Genomic DNA, 20,825 nt, shown 5'->3' on the forward strand with positions numbered 1-20,825 from the left:
AAAATTAAAAAAACTCAAGCATAACATTACAGAAATTCATCAATTATAAGGAAAGGGAGCAAATGGTGAAAGGGACAGAAAACTACAAAAACAACCAGAAAACAATGAACAAAATGAAAATATCTATCAGTAACACCTATCATACCTATCAATAATACTTTAAATGTAAAATATCTAAATGCTTCTTTTGAAATACATAGGGTGACAGAATGGATTAAAAAAAATCTAAAGATTGTAAGTAAAATGATAGAAAAAGATATTCCATGAAAATGGAAGCAAACAAACAAACAACTTAGGGTAGTAATACTTATATTAGACAAAATAGACTTTAAAACAAAGACTGTAACTAGAGACAAAGAAGGGCATTACATAATGACACAGGGATCAATCCAACAAGAGGACATAACAATTATACATACATATATATATATATATATATATATATATATATATATATAAAACAATTATATATAAATAAATAAAATATATATAACAATTATATACAAATATATATAACATATATACAAATAAAATATATATAACAATTATAAATATCCATGCACCCAGCATTAGAGCACCTAAAGTAAATATTAACAGACATAAAAGGAGAAATTAACAGTAATGTAATAAAAGTAGAGGACTTTACAACCCACTTACATCAATGGATAGATCATCTAGGCAGAATATCAATCATCAAAGTCTTTACATGGCACATTAAACCAGAGGGATTTAACAGCTCTATACAGACTATCCATCCAAAACCGGCAGAACACGTATTCTTTTCAAGTACACATGAAACATTCTCCAGGATAGATCACATGTTAGACCACAAAACAAGTCTCAAGAAGTCTAAGAAGACTGAAATCACATCATGTATCTTTTCTCAAATGGTATGAAGCTAGAAATCAATCACAAGAAAAATTTGGGGTGGGGAGGGGGAAGAACCCAAACACGTGGAGGCTAAACAACATGCTACTATACAACCTCTGGGTCAGGGAAGAAATCAAAGAGGAAGTAAAAAAAAATACATTGAGACACATGAAAATGAAAACACAATAGTCCAAAATAATTGGGAGACAGCAAAAGCAGTTCTATGAGGGAAATTTATAGTGATATAGGCCTACCTCAAGAAACAAGAAAAATCTCAAATAAATAATCTAAACTTACCCTTAAAGAACTAGTAAAAGAAGGATAAACAAAGCCCAAGTTTATCTTGGGGTTATGAGTTTGAGCCCCACATTGGGTAAAGAGATTACTTAAAAATAATATCTTTAGTGGTGCCTGGCTAGCTTAGTCAGAGAAACATGAGACTCTTGATCTCAGGGTTGTGGATTCAAGGCCCACAATGGGTACAGAAATTACTTAAATAAACTTTTTTAAAAAGTTTATTTTAAATAATAAAGATCAGAACATAAATAAATGACATAAGAACTAAAAATTTCCAGATTCATTCTATGAGACCAGCAGTAAATGACACCAAAACCAGACATGGAAAAGATCAATAAAACCAAGAGCTAGATTTTTGAAAAGAAAAACTAAATTGAAATACATTTAGCCAGACTCATCAAGAAAAAAGGAGAAAGGATTCAAATGAAAGAGAAGAAGTAAAATTAAGCAACGGACACCATGGAAATACAAAGGATAATAAGAGAATACTTCAAACATATTACAAAAAAAAGAAAAAACCATATGCCAACAAATTGGACAACCTAGAAGAAATGGATAAATTCCTAGAAACCATACAACCTTCTAAAGCTGAATCAGGAAGAAGTAGAAAATACGAACAAACGGATTACCAGTAATGAAACTGAATCAGTATCATAAAACTCCCAATAAATAAAAATCCATGACCAGATGGTTTCACAAGTGAATTTTATCAAACATTTAAAGAGGAGTTAAAAGCTATTATTCTTAAGCTATGCCAAAAAATCAGAAGAGGAAGGCAAACTTCTATGTTGATTCTACTAGGCCAGTATTACTGTCACTAAAAACAGAAAAAGACACTCCCCCCCAAAACCAAAACAAAACAAAGCAAAAAACAAAACAAAACAAAAACCAAGCCAAACCAAATCAAACAAACAAAAAACCAAAACACTGTAAGCCAATATCCTTGATGAACACAGATGCAAAACTTTTCAAAAAAATATTAGCAAACTGCATTCAACAATATATTAAAAGGATTATTCACCACAATTAAGTGAAATTTATTCGAGGGATAAAAGAATGCTTCAATATTTACAAATCAATTAATGTGGTACATCACGTTGACAAAAGAAGGATAAAAATCATATGATCATCTAAATAGATGCAGAAAAATCATTTGACTAAATTCAACATCTATTTATAATAAAAATTCTTAGCAAAGTGGGTTTAGAAGGAGTATATCTTGAAATAATAAAGGCCATATGAAAAACCCACAGCTAACATCATATTTCCTCTAAGATCACAAACAAGACAAGGAAGTCTGTTTTCACCACTTTTATTCAATATGGTACTTGAAGTTCTACCCAAGGCAATCAGACAAGAAAAAGAAAAAAAAAGCATCCAAATTGGTAAGGAAAAAGTTAAACGGTCACAATTTGCAGATGACATGATTGTATACATAGAAAACCCTAAAACTCCACCAAAAAAACTATCAGAAGTAATAAATAAATTCAGTAAGTTTGCAGGATACAAATTAATACACCTAAATTAGTTATATTACTATACACTAATAACAAAAAGTAGAAGAAAAAGTAAGACAATCCCATTTATAATTGAATCAAAAGAATAAAATGTTTGAAAATAAATTTAATCAAGAAGGTGAAAGGCCTGTACTCTAAAAATTTTAAGACACTGATGAAAAACACTGAAGACCACACAAATGGAAAAAATATTCCATGCTTACGGTTTGGAAGAATTAATATTCTTAAAATGACCATACTACTCAAAGCAATCTGTGGATTCAATGTAATCCCTACCAAAATACCAACATCATTTTTCACAGAACTAGAGCAAATAATGCTAAAATTTGAATTTTTTTTTTTCAACGTTTATTTATTTTTGGGACAGAGAGAGACAGAGCATGAGCGGGGGAGGGGCAGAGAGAGAGGGAGACACAGAATCGGAAACAGGCTCCAGGCTCTGAGCTATCAGCCCAGAGCCTGACGCGGGGCTCGAACTCACGGACCGCGAGATCGTGACCTGGCTGAAGTCGGACGCCTAACCGACTGTGCCACCCAGGCGCCCCAATAATGCTAAAATTTGTATGGAACTACAAAAGACTCCAAATAGCCAAAGCAATCTTGAGGGAACAAAACAAAACAAAACAAAAACAAAGCTGGAAATATCACAATTTCAGTTTTTAAGATATACTACAAAGCTATGATTATCAAAACTATATGGTAGTGGCACAAAAATAGACACACAGATCAATGGAACAGAATAGAGAGCTCAGAAATAAACACATAAAAATATAAAATGAATTATAAAATTAATAAATCTATGACAAAGGCAAGAATATACAATGAAGCAAAGACACTTTAATAAATGGTGCTGGGACAACTGTACAGCTACATAACAAAATAATGAAACAGGACTGCTTTCTTACACCATACTCAAAAAAATCTTAAGATGGATTAAAGACCTAAATATGAGACATGAAACCATGTGAGCCCTAGAAAAACACAAAGACAGTAATTTTTAAGACATTGACCTTAGCAACGTTTTTTTAGTTATGTCTCCTTAGGCAAAGGAATCAAAAGCAAAAATAAACTATTGGGACTACATCAAAATAAAAGGCTTTGCATGGCAAAGAAAACATCAATAAAACAAAAGGTCAATCTACTGAATAAGGGATTCATATCCAAAATATATAAAGCACTTAATATAACTCAACACCCAAATCCCCGCCCCAAATAATCCAATTTAAAAATCAGCAGAGGACCTGAATAAACATTGTCCCAAAGAAGGTATACTGAGAGGCAATAGACACATGAAAAGATGTTCAATATCAGTAATCATCAAGGAAATGCAAATCAAAACCACAATGAGATATCACTTTACACCTGTCAGAATGGCTGGAATCAAAAACACAAAAAATAAATATGGGCAAGGATGTGGAGAAAAAGGAACCCATGTGTATACTCTTGGTGAGAATGTAAATTGGTGCATCTACTGTGGAAAACAGAATGAAGTTTCCTCAAAAAAAAGGGGGGAGGGGGAAGAAAAGAAACAGAAATACCATATGATCCAGTAATTCCACTGGTGGGTATTTACCAAAAGAATACAAAACACTAATTTGAAAAGTGATAGGCAACCCTATGTTTATGTAGCATCATTTATAATAGCCACAGTATGGAAGAAACCAAAGTATCCACTGATGCATGAATGGATAAAGAAGAGTTGGTGTACACACACACACACACACACACACACACACACACACACACCACACACAATGGTATCTCACTCAGTCATAAAAAAAAGAATAAGATCTTGCCATTTGAAACAACATGGATGGGCCTAGAGAGTATTATACTAAGTAGAATAAGTCAGACAGAGAAATACAACAAATGAATTCATTCATATGTGGAATCTAAAAAACAAAACAAATAAACAAACAAACAACAGAAACAGATCCATAAAGACAGAGAACAAACTGATGGTTGCCAGAGAAGAGGGTGCTGGTGCGAAGGGAAAATGAATGAAAGGGAGTGGGAGATAATAGGCTTCCAGATATGGAATGAATAAATCAGGGGGATAAAATGTACATCAAAGAGAATAGTCAATGATATTGTAATAGCATTGTCTAGAGACAGAGGGTGGTTATGTTTGTGGTGAACATAGCATAACATTTAGAGATATTGAATCACTATGTTACACAACTGCAACTAATGTTGTTACATTAGTAACATTGCATGTCAAGTATACTTCAATTAAAAAAAGATTTTGAAAGAATGGTCATATAGATATTCCCCAGACATGACAGAAGGTGAACTCAGTGAGAACATCAACAAAGAGATAGAAAATATAAAAGAGAACCAATCAGAGTGGAAGAATACAATAACTGAAATGAAAAGTACTAGAAGAAATCAACAACAGATTAGAGGATTCAGAATGGGTTAGTGATCTGAATTACAGGGTATTGGAAAGCACTCAAGCTCAACAGGGAATAGAGAAAAGAAAAAAGATTGAGGTTAGAGCAAAGGACCTCTGGGACAACATCAAGTATACTAAAAATTGCATGTTGTAGAGTTACCAGGAAAAGAGAGAGAGAGAGAAAGGGCCAGAAAACTTGAAGAAATAATAGCTGAAGAAGAACTCATAGTTGAAAACTTCCTTAATCTAGGGAAGGACACAGTAACCAGGTCCAGGAATCACAAAAGCCCCTAACAACATGAACCTAAGGAGGTCCACACTAAGTTTCATAATAATTAAATGTTGAAATTAAAGAGAGAATTTTAAAAGAAGCAAGAGAGAACCAACTAGTTATGTTCAAAGGAAACCATAAGGCTATTAGCTGATTTTTTTTAGCAGAAACTTTGCAGGCCGGAAGGGAGTGGAATGATATATTCAAAATGCTAAGAGGAAAAAAAAAGACCCCTGCAACCAAGAATACTCTACCCAGCAAGTATATCGTTTATACTTGAAGGAAAAATAAAGAATCTCCCAGACAGAAGTTAAAGGAATTCATCATCACTAAATCAGCCTTACAAATAATGTTAAAGGGACTTCTTTTTTAAAAAAAAATTTTTAATGTTTATTTTTGAGAGAGAGACAGAGATACAGAGTGTGAATGGAGGAGAGGCAGAGAGAGAGAGAGGGAGACACAGAATCTGAAGCAGGCTCCAGCCTCTGAGCTGTCAGCACAGAGCCCGACACAGGGCTCAAACCCACAAACTGAGAGATCATAACCTGAGCTGAAGGTGGATGCCTAACTTACTGAGCCATCCAGTCATCCCTCTTTTTTTTTAATGTTTATTTTTGAGAGATAGAGTGCGAGGTGGGGAGAGGCAGAGAGAGAGGGAGACACAGAGTCTGATGCAGGCTCCAGGTTCTGAACTATCAACACAGAGCCTGATGTGGGGCTCAAACTCACCAACTACAAGATCATGACCTGAGCCCAAGTCAGATGCTTAAGTGACTGAGACACCCAGATGCCCCAAAAGGACTTCTTTAGGCAAAAAGAAAAGAGCATAACTAGAAGAAAATTATGAAAGCATTAAATTTTACTGATAAAATCAAACATGCAGTAAAGGTAGTAGATCAATCACTTATAAAGCTAATAAGAAGGTTAAAAGACAAAATACTAAAATCAATCATATCAAAAAATAGTTGAGGTATTAACAAAATGGAAGATGTAAATATGATATCATATACTTAAAGCATGAAGGTGGGGAGTAAAAATGTTGTGCTTTTTAAATGTGTTCAAACTTAAGTGACCATCAACTTAATGTAGACTGCTATCTACTTAAAATGCTATATATGAACCTCATGGTAACCACAAATCAAACCCTATAATAGATACACAATAAAGAGAAAAGAATCCAAGCATAACCCCAATAAAGTCATTAATCACAAGGGGGAAGCTAAGAAAAGTAGAAAGGAATAAGAGAAGACTATAAAAACAAGCAGAAAGTACTTAAAAATGGCAATAAGTACATATCTATTAATATTTACTTTAGTGTAAATTATCTAAATGTTTCAATCCAAAGATTAAGGGCAACTGTATGGACAAAAAAAAAAAAAAAAAAAAAAAAGAAGAAGAAAAAAAACAAGACCCATCTATATACTGCCTACAAAAGACTTACTTCAGACTTAAAGACAAATAAAGACTGCAAGTAAAGCGATAGAAAAAGATATTTCATGCAAATGAAAAAAGAAAAATAGCTGGAGTAACTATATATATATATATATATATATATATATATATATATGTAGCAATACTTATATATATAATATTTATGGCTTATACACTTATATCAGACAAAATAGACTTTAAAACAAAGACTATAACCAGAGACAGAGAGAAATATTACATAATGATACAGGTATCAAACCAACAAGAGGATGTAACAATTTTAAATATCTATGCACCCAACATTGGAGCACCTAAACACATAAAGCACATATTAACAGACATAAAGGGAGGAACTGGACAGTAATACAATAATAGTAAGGGACTTTAACATGTACTTCCATCAATGGATGGATCCTCCAGATGGAAAATCAAGATGGAAATAGTGTCTCTGAATAACCAGATAGAATAACATTAGACCAGATAACAGATATGTACAGAACATTCTATCCCTAAACAGTAAACCACACATTTTTGTTCACATACACACAGAATGTTCTTTAGGATAGATCACATATTAGGCCATGAAACCAGTCTCAATAAATTTAAGAAGATCAAAATCATATCATTTTTGACCACAATAGTTTGAAAGTAGAAATAAATTATAAGGAAAAATAAAATTGCAAGGAAAAATCAATTACAAGGGAAAAAAACTGGAAAAATGATAACACCGGAAGGGTAAGCAACATGCTTATGCTACTGAACACCCAATGGGTCAACAAAGAAATCAAAGAGGAAATTTAAAAATACCTGGAGACAAATGAAAATGAAAACACAATGGTACAAAATCTTTGGGACACAGGAAAAGCAGCTCTAAGAGGGAAGTTTATAACAATATAGGCCTCTTCAAGAAACAAGAAAAATCTCAAACAATCTAATCTTACACCTAAAAAAACTGGAAAAAGAACAAAGCCCAAAGTTAGTAGAAGGAAGGTAATAATAAAGGTCAATGTGGAAATAAATGAAATAGAGACTAAAAACCAATAGAAAAGATCAATGAAACTAAGACAGAGTTCTTTTTTTTTTTTTTTTTTTTTTAATTTTTTTTTTTCAACGTTTATTTATTTTTGGGACAGAGAGAGACAGAGCATGAACGGGGGAGGGGCAGAGAGAGAGGGAGACACAGAATCGGAAACAGGCTCCAGGCTCCGAGCCATCAGCCCAGAGCCTGACGCGGGGCTCGAACTCACGGACCGCGAGATCGTGACCTGGCTGAAGTCGGACGCTTAACCGACTGCGCCACCCAGGCGCCCCTAAGACAGAGTTCTTTAAGAGAAAAACAAAACTGATAAATCTTGATCCAGACTCAGCAAGAAAAAAAAAAATAAGACTCAAAAGAATAAAATCTGAAGTGAATGAGAAGATACAACAGACACCATAGAAATACAAAGGATTATAAAACACTACTACAAAAAGTTATATGCCAAGAAGTTGAACAACCTAGAAGAAATGGATAAATTCCTGGAAACATACAATCTTCCAATACTGAATTACAAAAATAAAAAATATGAACAGACCAAATATTAGTAAAGAAATTAAATTAGTAATTTAAAAAGTCCCAACAGAGTCCAGGGCCAGATAGCTTCACACGTAAACCCCACCAAACATTTAAAGAAGAGTTAATATCTATTCTCAAACTATTCCAAATAACAGAAGAGGAAAAGGAAGGAAGGCTTCCAAATTCATTCTATGAGGCCAGCATTACTCTGATCCCCAAACCAGATGAAGACACAACAAAATAAGAAAACTACAGGTCAGGGGCGCCTGGGTGGCTCAGTTGGTTGAGCATCCAACTTCAGCTCAGGTCATGATGTCGCAGTTCGTGAGTTCGAGCCCTGCGTCAGGTCCTGTGCTGACAGCTCAAAGCCTGGAGCCTGCCTCAGATTCTGTGTCTCCCTCTCTCTCTGCCCTCCCCTGCTTGTGTGCGCATGCTGTCTCTCAAAAATAAATACACGTTAAAAAAAAAAAGAAAAAGAGAAAACAAGAAAACTATAGGTCAATATCTTTGATGAATTTAAATACAAAAATCTTCAACAAAATATTAGCATGCTAAATTCAACAATACATTAAGGATCATTTACCACAATCAAGTGGGATTTTCTCCAAGAATACAAGGATGGTTTAGTATTTGGAACTCAACCAATGTGATACATCACATTAACAAAATGAAGAATAATTATCATATGATCATCTCAATAGAAGCAGAAAAGCACCTGACAAAATTCAACATCCATTCACGATAAAGACTCTCAACTAAGTGGGTTTAGAGGGAACACACTTCAACATAATAAAGGCCATGTATGAAAAAGCCACAAGTAACATTATACTCAATGTTGCAAGTCTTAAAGTCTTACCTCTAAAAGTAGGAAAAAGACATGGATGTCCACTCTCACCACTTTCATTCAACATAATACTGGGAAGTTCTACCCACAGCCACCAGACAAGGAAAAGAAATAAAAGCATCCAAATTAGTAAGGAAGAATTAAAGCTATCACTATTTGTAGATGACATGATACCAATATAGAAAGCCCTAGGGGCGCCTGGGTGGCTCAGTCGGTTAAGCGGCCGCTTCCGCTCAGGTCATGATCTCGCGGTCCGTGAGTTCAGGCCCCGCGTCCGTCTCTGTGCTGACAGCTTAGAGCCTGGAGCCTGTTTCGGATTCTGTGTCTCCCTCTCTCTGACCCTCCCCCGTTCATGCCCTGTCTCTCTCTCAAAAATAAATAAAACGTTAAAAAAAATTAAAAAAAAAAAAAAGAAACGAAAGCCCTAAAGATTCAATGAAAACGATTAAAAGTAATAAATAAATTCAGTAAAGATGGACACAAAATCAATACACAGAAATTGGTTCCATTTTTATACACTAATAATGAAGTAGCAGAAAGAAAATCTTTTTTTAAAGTTGATTTTTATTTATTTTGAGTAAAAGAAAGAGAGCAAGCAGGGGAGTGGCAGAGAGAGAGGGAGACAGAATCCCAAGCAGGGTCTGCACTGTCAGCACAGAGCCCAATGAGTGGTTCAAACTCACCAACTGTGAGATCATGACCTGAGCCAAAGTGAAGAGTCATACACTTAACCAACCCTAGCACCCCCAGAAAGAAAACTTAAGAAAATAATTCCATTTGCAATTGTATCAAGCTGTATAAAATACCTACACATCAATTTAACCAAGAAGGTGGAAAACCTATACTCTGAAAACTATAAGACAATGGTGAATTAAATTGAAAATGGCACAGATAAATGGACAGATATCCCTTGTTCATGGATGGGAAGAATTCATATTGTTAAAATGTCCATAGTACCCAAAGCAATCTACGAATCTGATGCAGATACCAATTGTATTTTCCTACAGAACTAGAATAATCCCAAAATTTGTATGGAAGCACAAAAGACCCCGAATAGCCAAAGTAATCTTAAGAAAGAAAAACAAAGCTGCATGTGTATCATATCTCAGATTTCAAACTATACAATAAAGCTATAGTAATCAAAACTGCATGGTACTGGCACAAAAACAGACCCTATAACTGGACCCTATAGATCAATAGGACAGAGAGCCCAGAAATAAACCCACATTTATATCATTAATTAATTGATGACAAAGGAGGCAAGAATATACAATGGTGAAGATAGTGTCTTCACTAAATGGTGTTGGGAAAACTGGACAGCTACATGAAAAAGAATGAAACTGGACCACTTCTTTTATACCTTACACAAAAATAAACTCAAAATAGTTTAAAGAACTAAATGTGAGATATGATACCATAAAAATATGCTGTAATCTCTTGGACATTGGCCTCAGCAATATTTTTCTGGACCTGTCTCCTCAGGCAGGGTAAACAAAAGCAAAAATAAATAATTGGGACTACACCAAACTAAAAAGGTTTTGCATGATAAAGGAAACCATTAACAAAATAAAAAAGTAACCTACTAAATGGGAGAAGATATTTGCTGATGACATATCCAATAAGAGGTTAATATACAAACTATAAAGAAGCCAGACAAACACCAACAAAAATAATGTTAATACTAGTATCTGATTTAAAAATTGGCAGAGGACCACAATAGGTATTTTTCCAAAGAAGACATAGAGAAGGCCAAGAGACATATGACAGGATGCTCAACATCAGTACTCACTGGAGAAATGCAGATCAAAACCACAATGAGATATGACCTCACACCAGTCAGAATGGCTAGTATTTTAAAAAGACAAGAACACGTGTTGTTGAGGATGTGGAGAAAAAAGAACCCTCATGTACTGTTGGTGGAAATGCAAATTGGTGTAGCCACTATAGCAAGCAGTATGGAGTTTCCTCAAAAAATTAAAAATAGAAATATCCTATGACCCAGTAATTTCATTCTGGGTATTTGCCCAAAGAATACAAAAACATGAATTCAAAAGGATATATACACACTTATGTTCATTGCAGAATTATTTACAACAGCCAAGATATGGAGGCAGCCTAAGTGTCCGATAGTTAAATAAAGAGGATGTAGTGTTTAGCCATAAAAAATAATGAAATCTTGCCATTTGCAACAACAAGGGTGGTCCTAGAGGGTATTATGCTAAGTGAAATAACTGAAACAGAAACAAATACCATATATCACTTACATGTGGAGTCTAAAAACAAAATAAACAAACAACAAACAGAAATAGACTCATAAACACAAAAAACAAACTGGTTGTTCCTGGAGGGGAGGAGGGTGGTGGGTGGTGGGTGGAGGGATGCGTGAAGTAGATGAAGGGGTTTATGAGGTATAAACTTCCAGTTATAGGAATAAAAGTCATAGGAATAAAAAGTACAGCATAGGAAATATAGTCAATAATATTGTAATAATTTGTATGGTGACAGGTGGCAATCACACTTCTTGTGGTGAGCTTTGAGTAATACACAGAATTTTTGAATTGCTATGTTGTACACCTGAAAATAATATTTTATATCAACTATACTTCAATTAAAAGGTAAATAAATAAAAAGTGTCATCCTATCACAAGAAATTAGACATTACTGCAGGGTTTTTAAAAATTATTTATTTCTGTTTATTTTTGAGAGACAGAGAGAAACAGAGCATGAGCAGGAGAGGGGCAGAGAGGAAGACACAGAATCCGAAGCAGGCTCCAGGCTTTGAGCTGTCAGCACAGAGTCTGACATGGGACTCGGACTCACGGACTGCGAGATCATGACCTGAGCCAAAGTTAGCACTCAACCGACTGAGCCACCCAGGAGCCCCAGATACTACCTAAATTAAAAAGAGGATACTGTATTCAGAAGACGGAACTGTTAGAAGTACCACGTTTTAAATTCTGTAAAAAGCTATGGCAATATGAAAAGGTTTTAAACAGCATCAGATCACCAGAACCTAAAAATGTTGGCTGAGTTTTTATTTTAAGCCGCTGAGAGATTTCTTGGAATATTAGTAACATATCATTAGATGAGATACTATCTGAATCTTTACTTGTCTTTGTGAATTATGATTACCTAGTTCAGAAAATAGTATTATTCCACTGCAAATTACCGCTATAAATCTTTCCCTTCTGAAACCATCTGCTATTCCTTTTACCATTTATAGTTCTCAACAGGAATCTGATGACTGACTACCACTTTATCCATGAACTACAAAACCGCAAGTCTTTTTTTTTTTTTTTTTTTTTTTTTTAGTGTTAAGAACAAATGCTACATGGGGCTGTTTTAACCACAGAATTAGGTTACTTTTAGAAAGCCAAGCGTAGAATGTAGGCCTCTGTTGTATTTTTTTTAATGAAAATATTAGAAGCAGTCTCACTGCTGTAGTTCAATGAGAAATATTATGACAAGATATTTCATATCTGGCAACATTTTGCAAGAATCTTTTTCTACAGCTGCAAGTTCTCTTTCTTTTATGAAGCCTGTGCTCCCACCAGCTAAAAGGATAGAGCCATTAACAGCACAGTAGATGTATCTTAGTTTACTATTTATTTTATACTGGCAGCCTCAAGAATTTGTCATCCTACTTGAATGTTTTATATATCTCTAGTCAAACCCCAAAATAACACTAGTTTAAATATTAGTTGTATTACAAGTTCAATTTCTTTGTAATAAGGTTTGATCTCCTGTCATGTATTATACAGAAGAATATATAAATATTTTGTGAAGTCTATAGATTAGAGGATAGAGGTTAAAGGTTTATATAAGAAGGTAGAAATTAATGTCTTTCTGGTGCTTTTTGGAGTTGGAAAAAGCAATTTATTTTTCATGCTTCACAGGTCTTGACAATTTTGATTTATTTTCTTTGAAAGGAGACCTGTTTGAATTGGATGATGCAGGAAGAACCCAAAAGAAAAATCAAAGCCAGCAGGCTCTTTTCAAAACAGTAGCCAATGAAAAAGAATATGAGTCTTCCAGATCTTTTAACTTCTAGTCTTTTTTTTATTACCTCTTCAAGGAGGAAAGAGAAGAGGCTGTATGATTATCAGAGAGGAAAAAAGAAACAGAAGAATGACACAGGCTGGAAATTTGTAGCTGGTTGAAACAATGACATTGTCAGTGAAGATTCTATCATATTTCTTTCATGTTGTTTCTCCATAATGTTTCTCACTGTGCCCATACAGTATAAAACTCTTAATTGCAATGTGTATAAAAGAACACTAGGAAGATTTTAAATAAACTTTTTAGGACTGCTTTATAATATTATAGAGTCATAAAAGTGAATAGTTATAGATTTTGAATGAGAGGGAGCAAAATGAAGCAATGGGAAAAATCCTTAATTCATATAGAATTTTAATAAGCCAAGGGATTTTTTTCTCTCTCTAAAAGCATTCGGAGTTGTTTTGTTTGTTACACTTTGCTGTCTTACTGATACTCAATGTCTTTGCAAGCAAACTTCTGTAATTCTTTGCAAAGAAAAGAAAACTTCTGGGATTTAAGCTTGAAAGGCAAAATGAGACAGCTCTAAAGTTCTGGCTTGGTTAGAGTCTACTGTTTGCAAATTTAATCAAGGTCTTCCACAGGCATCAGCTTGACATTAAATTTAAGTGCCCATTAAAGTGAGAGTTTGACAGCAGTTCTGAATGTGAAGTTCAGTCTGAGGACATCTTTACAGCTGGAAGGGAAAAAAAAGTTGAGAAGCCTCAAACCACTGTGGTAATTAGATCCATTTGTTAACTTCTTTTCCACTGTTGGCAAAGGGAGGGAGAGAGAAGGTTGATGGAGAGGCAGGAGGGGCTGAAACTGGAAAGGCAGTGCTCCCTCTAGAAATCGGGCAATCAGGGTCCTGTGTTCCAAAGAAAAGTAGCAAATATCTCCTCTAACAAGCGAGTAAGATGGGGAAGTGATTTCAAGAACTTCATTTGGTTTGTCTCCCTTTCAACACACAGAACTGCAGTGTGTCCAAGTTTCATTTTGAACAGGTGTGCCAGTTTGGTCATCAGGCCCTCAGGAAGACGCACATTACTTGGGAGTGGGTCTCCCTAACACACCGTTGGCTCAAAGAGTTAGTGTTTTTCACAAGGGTATCTAAACTCACATTCAGGTAACCACTTGTTTACCCAAAGCATCTGGCCTTTTTTCAACATTGAGTTCCTGACAAGTAGCTATTGCCCCAGACTAAGGCTTTTCACCATAATTGGCATTGTAGGCAATTAGCTTTGTGACTGTATGGAAATCTTGTCACCTGCAGGAAATTATCTTCCCACTTCATCTGACCTTCCTGCCAAAAGTGATGCTATTTCCTGTTATTGGATTTGCTTTCTATCCCATAAGCTCTTTTTGTCTATAGCTCCATGACATTTTATTTTCTCCAAGAATTATCACTGTAGAACCTTATCAAAAGCTAAAGAATATGTCTGTGTATAAAGCTTCTGTATTTCCCCTGAGCCTTCAGTTGCAGTGCTGTTTTTGAACACTGATGACAAGGTAGTGAAACAACCCCGCTAATAAATGCATGATGGATTTTTCAATTCAGCCCCGCATTTCTAAGTATTCATTCACTGTAATAGAACTATGAGGCTCTTTAAGGGTCTTTGGGTTTTGTCTTAGTTTTTCACTGCAAGCACAGAGACAAAATAAATTCAGCAAATGACACATTTAAGACTGTGTAGCAGGGAAACTAACCATCTCATGCAAATCATGAAAATTTTCCTGATTCCCCCTCCACTTTTTTTTTTTTTAATTTTAACTTCCACTTTGGTCATAGAGGATACCAAGATCTTGGTTACTGATTAAAAAGGACACAGTGCTATATGCTTCTCTTTTATCTTCCCTTTCACTGAAGAGAATTGGAATGGCAATTTAATAATCCTCTACCACTGTTAACTCTTCTTGGTTCTCTCCAAAGTTCCTGCCTCATGCTTTTCTCACTCCATAAGTCTCCGTAGGTGATCTCATCTGCTCCTATCTCCATGCAAATAATTCTCAAATCTGCATCTTAGACCAAGATCTCTCCTCTGAGCACAGACCCACCCATCCAATTACCTCTTGGGCCTCTCCATTAGGAGTCCCACAAGTATCTCGATGTGTCCAAACCAAACCTATTCTTTTCCTAAGTTTGTCATTGTGGGTACCCTGAAGTTAACCTTGACTATCCTTTCCCTCACTTTGTCCATACATCCAAGTACAGTTGATTTTGTTTTAATACCAGCATATCTAAACCAGTGGATCTCAACTGGGGGATAGTTTTGACCACAGGAGACATCTGGTAATGTCTGGAGACATTTTTGATTGTCACAGCTGGAGAGGATGCTGCTACCTGGCATTTAGCGGGTAGAGGCCAAGATGCTGCTACACAGCCTATAATGCACAGGACAGCCCCTCAAAACAAACAAATATCTGACTCAACATGTTGGTAGTGTCAAGGTTGAGAAATCCAAAACAATTTCTTCCCCTCCCATTCATTCTCCTCCCTGTGCACTTGTACTGCACTGGATTTCTCTCTCATCACTTCTAACTTGTATTGCCACAGTGATCTTTGAACTTACTATCTAGTCTCCATTTGCCTACCCTGCATCTATTCCCACAACCCTCCTTAAACATGGCACTTCCTTACCTACATGATGATGTCCAGCTGCCCATGATTCCATGTATGAGGCCCTCCACGACCTGACCTCTGCCTACCTCTCTAGTTCATTGACTGCCATTCACCCTCTGTTCTCTGATCCAACCCTGCGATTTGCCATTCCAAATACTCTTGCCCTGCACACTCACTATGCTCTCTCATCTCTTGCTTCCTGTTACTCTTCTTGCTGGGAACACCCATCCATTCCTTGCCCTGCCAATTACTCTTTCTCCTCTAAGGCTCAGATTAGGTACACATTCTTTCAGCGTTCTCTGATGACCCAATATATGTTCATTGTCCCTTTTAAGCCATCTGGTATTTCTACCACAGTACTTACAGTATTTATAATCATCCATTTACTTATGTTCCCCTTCAATGGACTGTAAAGTCCTTGAGGGAAGGAACTATATTACTTTCATATTTGAACCCTCAATATTTAGCATTATCTCTAGTTCTTAGAATGCTGCATGACAATGTTGGGTACTCAGTAAATGTGTGTGGAGGGAATGAATGGTTATTTATTTATCTCATGCAATATCAACCTCAGTGTTTCTAAAACCTACAAATAAAGGGGTAGAATGGACACAGGGCCTCAGACTAACCTTGGGCAACTTCTTTAATTCTCACATGCTTAATTTGCTTCACGTATGAAATGGGGATAATAATTACATCCACTTGAAGGGTTGTTCTATCAGAATAGAAAATTCTGTTAGAATAGTGTTATTTTATCTATAGCACTTAGAATACTGCTTGGCTCATGGTAACACTTAGTAAATGTTAGGAGTTGCTATTTAATAATCAACCCTTCCAACAAATGTTACATATGGGTCCTCCCTCTTTGAGGGGCATCCACTCTGGAAAACCATGTTTACCTAGAGTGATCCTGTTAAATGCACTATACTGTGGTAGGTAGGGGAAAAAATCACGAGTCAAACAAGGTTTTAGTAAAAGGAATTAATGTCAGTGGATTCGCCCTTTGCCTCACCTTTGACGCTGTTGTGTCCAGGCAGGGTAAACGGAGATTTAAAAAGCCTGAAACTGTGGGATCTCTATATATGGCATATACTGTAGTGTAAAGAGTTGCTGAAATGATGCACAGAGTACTGCTTGTGCTTTTAAAGGGAAGAACTGAGGTAACCTGAACTTTAACATATAGAAGGCATCATATAATGTCCTTGCTTAGGGTTGTAGTATTTTGATGGCCCACATATGATTCCCAATGACAACAATGCCTGTATGCTATAGTCTCCATGCACTTCAAAAGTACTTTCTGGCATATCAGATCAGGTGCTACCATGGCACCTCCAGAAGTAGATAAGAATAGAAATCATCTGCATTTTCCCTAAAAAGGAAAATGACACATGGAGAGGTTAAATCCCCTGAGCTGGGTCACAAACTCCCTGATGAAATCAGACACCATGATTCTCTGGATGGACTTTCTTCTTCATCATTGGTTTTCACCCAAAGGCCTTAGGTCCACCCTCTATAGCTGAGCAGCCCAAATTGCAGGCCGCAGGTAGACCAGAACTTTTCTATTGTCTTTGGCAAGTTAATTAGCCTTCATGCTTCAATTTCCTCATCCATAAAATTGGGACAATAATATTAACCACATCCTAGGATTGGTGTGAGATTAAATGAGATGCCTTGTTGTCAAATGCTTTGTACATTTGCTGTAAATAATTGCTAGCTATTATACAATGGTTCTATTAAAATTTTTTGGAAACTACAATAGAATATTTATTTTATTAAAGAATAAGAGTTATATTTTAATTGTACTCTACAAAATGAAAATTCCAGAATCCTTAGCTCTTCAGATAAAAGCAAACTACAGACTCAAAATCATGAGGAGTTTCAACTACTAGAATTTCTCCTAACTGTGGTTTCTTTGGTATCATGGGACAATATAGAAAAAGTAGAGCCAGAACTGCCATAAAAAATCATGTGAAAATTTATATGCCTTGTGTTGTCCATCAGCTTCTCAAGAATAGTTAACATATCATGTCAGGTCTTGGTCGGAGGACTACGATTTTATTCCCTTTTCTACACCATGGCATTTTGCCTGTCATCTTAATTCAATTCACCTCCCTAAATCACAACAATGTATCTTCCATAGGAAGTAATCTGAGTTGTTAGTCACAGAAATCAAAGGGAGAAGCTCTGGATTTTTCTCTTAATGACCCATCCAGGCCACTGTGCTATATGGCAGATGTCCCCTGTCAGTAGGTTCCAAGAGAAGCTAGAAGCCTTGGGGCACACCCAACCTCTTTTTTTTTTTTTTAATTTTTTTTTTTTTAACGTTTATTTATTTTTGAGACAGAGAGAGATAGAGCATGAATGGGGGAGGGTCAGAGAGAGGGAGACACAGAATCTGAAACAGGCTCCAGGCTTTGAGCTGTCAGCACAGAGCCCGACGTGGGGCTCGAACTCACGGACCGCGAGACCATGACCTGAGCCGGAGTCGGCCGCCCAACCGACTGAGCCACCCAGGTGCCCCACACCCAACCTCTTAAAGCGTAACACTTAAACCCATATGCAACTGGATCTCTACATTAAACTAAGACAAGCACCAGAGTTACGTACAACTTCTATCCATACTCAAATTGAAGGCTATAAAAAGCACCAAGGCAGAATGGGATACTGCCTCTGGGTGACTTTATCCTCACATTGGGAAAAACAGCCTATTTGTAATGGTGTTATTCATTGTATAGGACAAAATTAATGAGAAAGGATATCTGTAATTCCTGCCATTTAAACTGGGAAAATACAATCCACCACTAATCCACTTGTGTATTTCTTCCTTTGGAGCCTATCTAACAGCAGGACACTTTAGAAGTGCCCTAGTTAAATCTCTAACCCAGTATAATACATATTTTCTGCTTTTGGCCCTATAATCTCTATTGTAATTATGCAACTCTGTTATTACAAAAACAAACATAGATAACACATGAATAAATGGGTATGGCTAGATTGGCCCTAAATGGGCCAGATTTGATACATGAACCATAGTTTAGCAAAATTTCATGTAGATGAAAGAGGCAAAATTTTGCCCCTTTGAAGAATAAAAATTATGAAAACTGACTCAAAAAGAAATAGATCACCTGAATAGTCCTTTATAAATAAAAAATAGGGGCACATAGGTGGCTTAGTTGGTTGAGTGTCTGACTGTTGATTTCAGCTCAGGTCATAATCTCAAGGTTCATGAGATCAAGCCTAGCATTGGGCTCTGTGCTGACAGTGTAGAGCTTGCTTGGGATCCTCTCTCTCTCTCTGTCTCTCTCTGTACCTCCCCTGTTCTCTCTATCTCTCTCTTTCTCTCTCAAAATAAATAAATAAACATTTAAAAAATAAATAGCGGTGGCTGGGTGGCTCAGTTGGTTAAGTGTCTGACTTTGGCTCAGGTCATAATCTTGAGGTTCATGGGTTTGAGCCCCACATCAGGCTCTATGCTGACAGCTCAGAGCCTGGAGCCTGCTTCAGATTCTCCCTCTCTCTCTCTGTCCCTCCCCTGCTTGTGCTCTGTCTCTGTCTCTCAACAATAAATAAATGTCAAAAAAAAAATTAAATAAATAAATAAATAAATAAACAAATAATAGAATTTATAACTTAAAAATTTCCCACAAAAACTAGACTTGATGGCTTCACTGATACATTCTATTCAATACTGAAAAAAATTACAATCCTTTGGAAAAATTTTCAAAATCAAATGGAGGACAGAGCATTTCCCAATGCATGTTATAAGATTAGCACTGCCCTAATTCCAAAACCAATCACATTACAAGAAAATAAAATCACAGGCCAATGTCCCTCATATATAGAAGAAGCAAAAATCTGTAACAAAATGCTTGCAACTAAAATCAAGCAATATATCAAAAGGACAATATATCATGACCAAATGAGGTTTATCCCCAAATTACAAAGTTAGGTTTTCAATAATTAATTAATGTAATTCAACATGGTAGCAAAATACAAGAGAACCCTCCCCCATAATCATTTCAATAGATCTAGACAAAATTCAACATCTATCTGTTCATGATAAAAACAAAACAAAACCTCTCAGTAAACAAGCACCAGAAGGGAACTTCCTTAACCTGATAAAAGACAACTAAGAAAATCTTAGAGGTAACATCATAGTTAATTGAAAAAGACTGAATGCTTTCCTGTTAACATCTGGAAAAAGACAAGGACATCCCTTTTCATCATTTCTCTTTCAGAGTTATACTGGGGGGCCTAGCTAATGCAATAAGACAAGAAAAAGAAATGGAAGCCACATAATTTGGAAAAGTAGAAAGAAAACTGTCTTTATTCACCGGGATGGTTGTGTATAAAGAAAATTCTATGGAAGCTTCAGAAATGTTACTGGAATGGATAAATGACTTTAGTAAGGCCAGAGGATACAAAGTCAATATACTAAAATTACTTATAGTTCTACATACTAGCAGCAAACAATTAGAAAAGGAAAATTTAGGGGCTCTAGTTCAATATGACAATGTAGGAAGATACTGAACCTACCTCTTCCCATGGACACACAAAATCTATAGCTACATATGGAACAATTTTCTCTGAAACCACCTCCCCCCCACCAAACTAGCTGAGCAACTCCTACACATCAGACAAATGAGAAAAAAAAGAAAACCTATTGAAGCAGGTGGAAGAGGCTGAGACACAATCTTGCCATAAACCATTATCCCCAATATAGCAACCCACAAAAGGGGGGAACTCAAAACCCCAAACTTCATCCTGAAGAGCAAAAATATTTGAAGCCCATATCACACACCCTTACACTTAAGACCTGTACCCTTAAAATAAGGATCTCTAAAGATAATATAATTAAATTAAATTAAACCAGTTAAAATACTAGTTTATAACTAATATTAAAAGGTCAAAAAGAATCAACCCATCTTATCAATTAAATGTATATTTGCTTAATTTAAAATGAAATCATGTTGCCAAAATTATAATTGAC

The sequence above is a fragment of the Puma concolor genome, chromosome B2 (assembly GCF_028749965.1).
Source record: "Puma concolor isolate L17-30 chromosome B2, mPumCon1.1.hap2, whole genome shotgun sequence".
Lineage (NCBI taxonomy): Eukaryota > Metazoa > Chordata > Mammalia > Carnivora > Felidae > Puma > Puma concolor.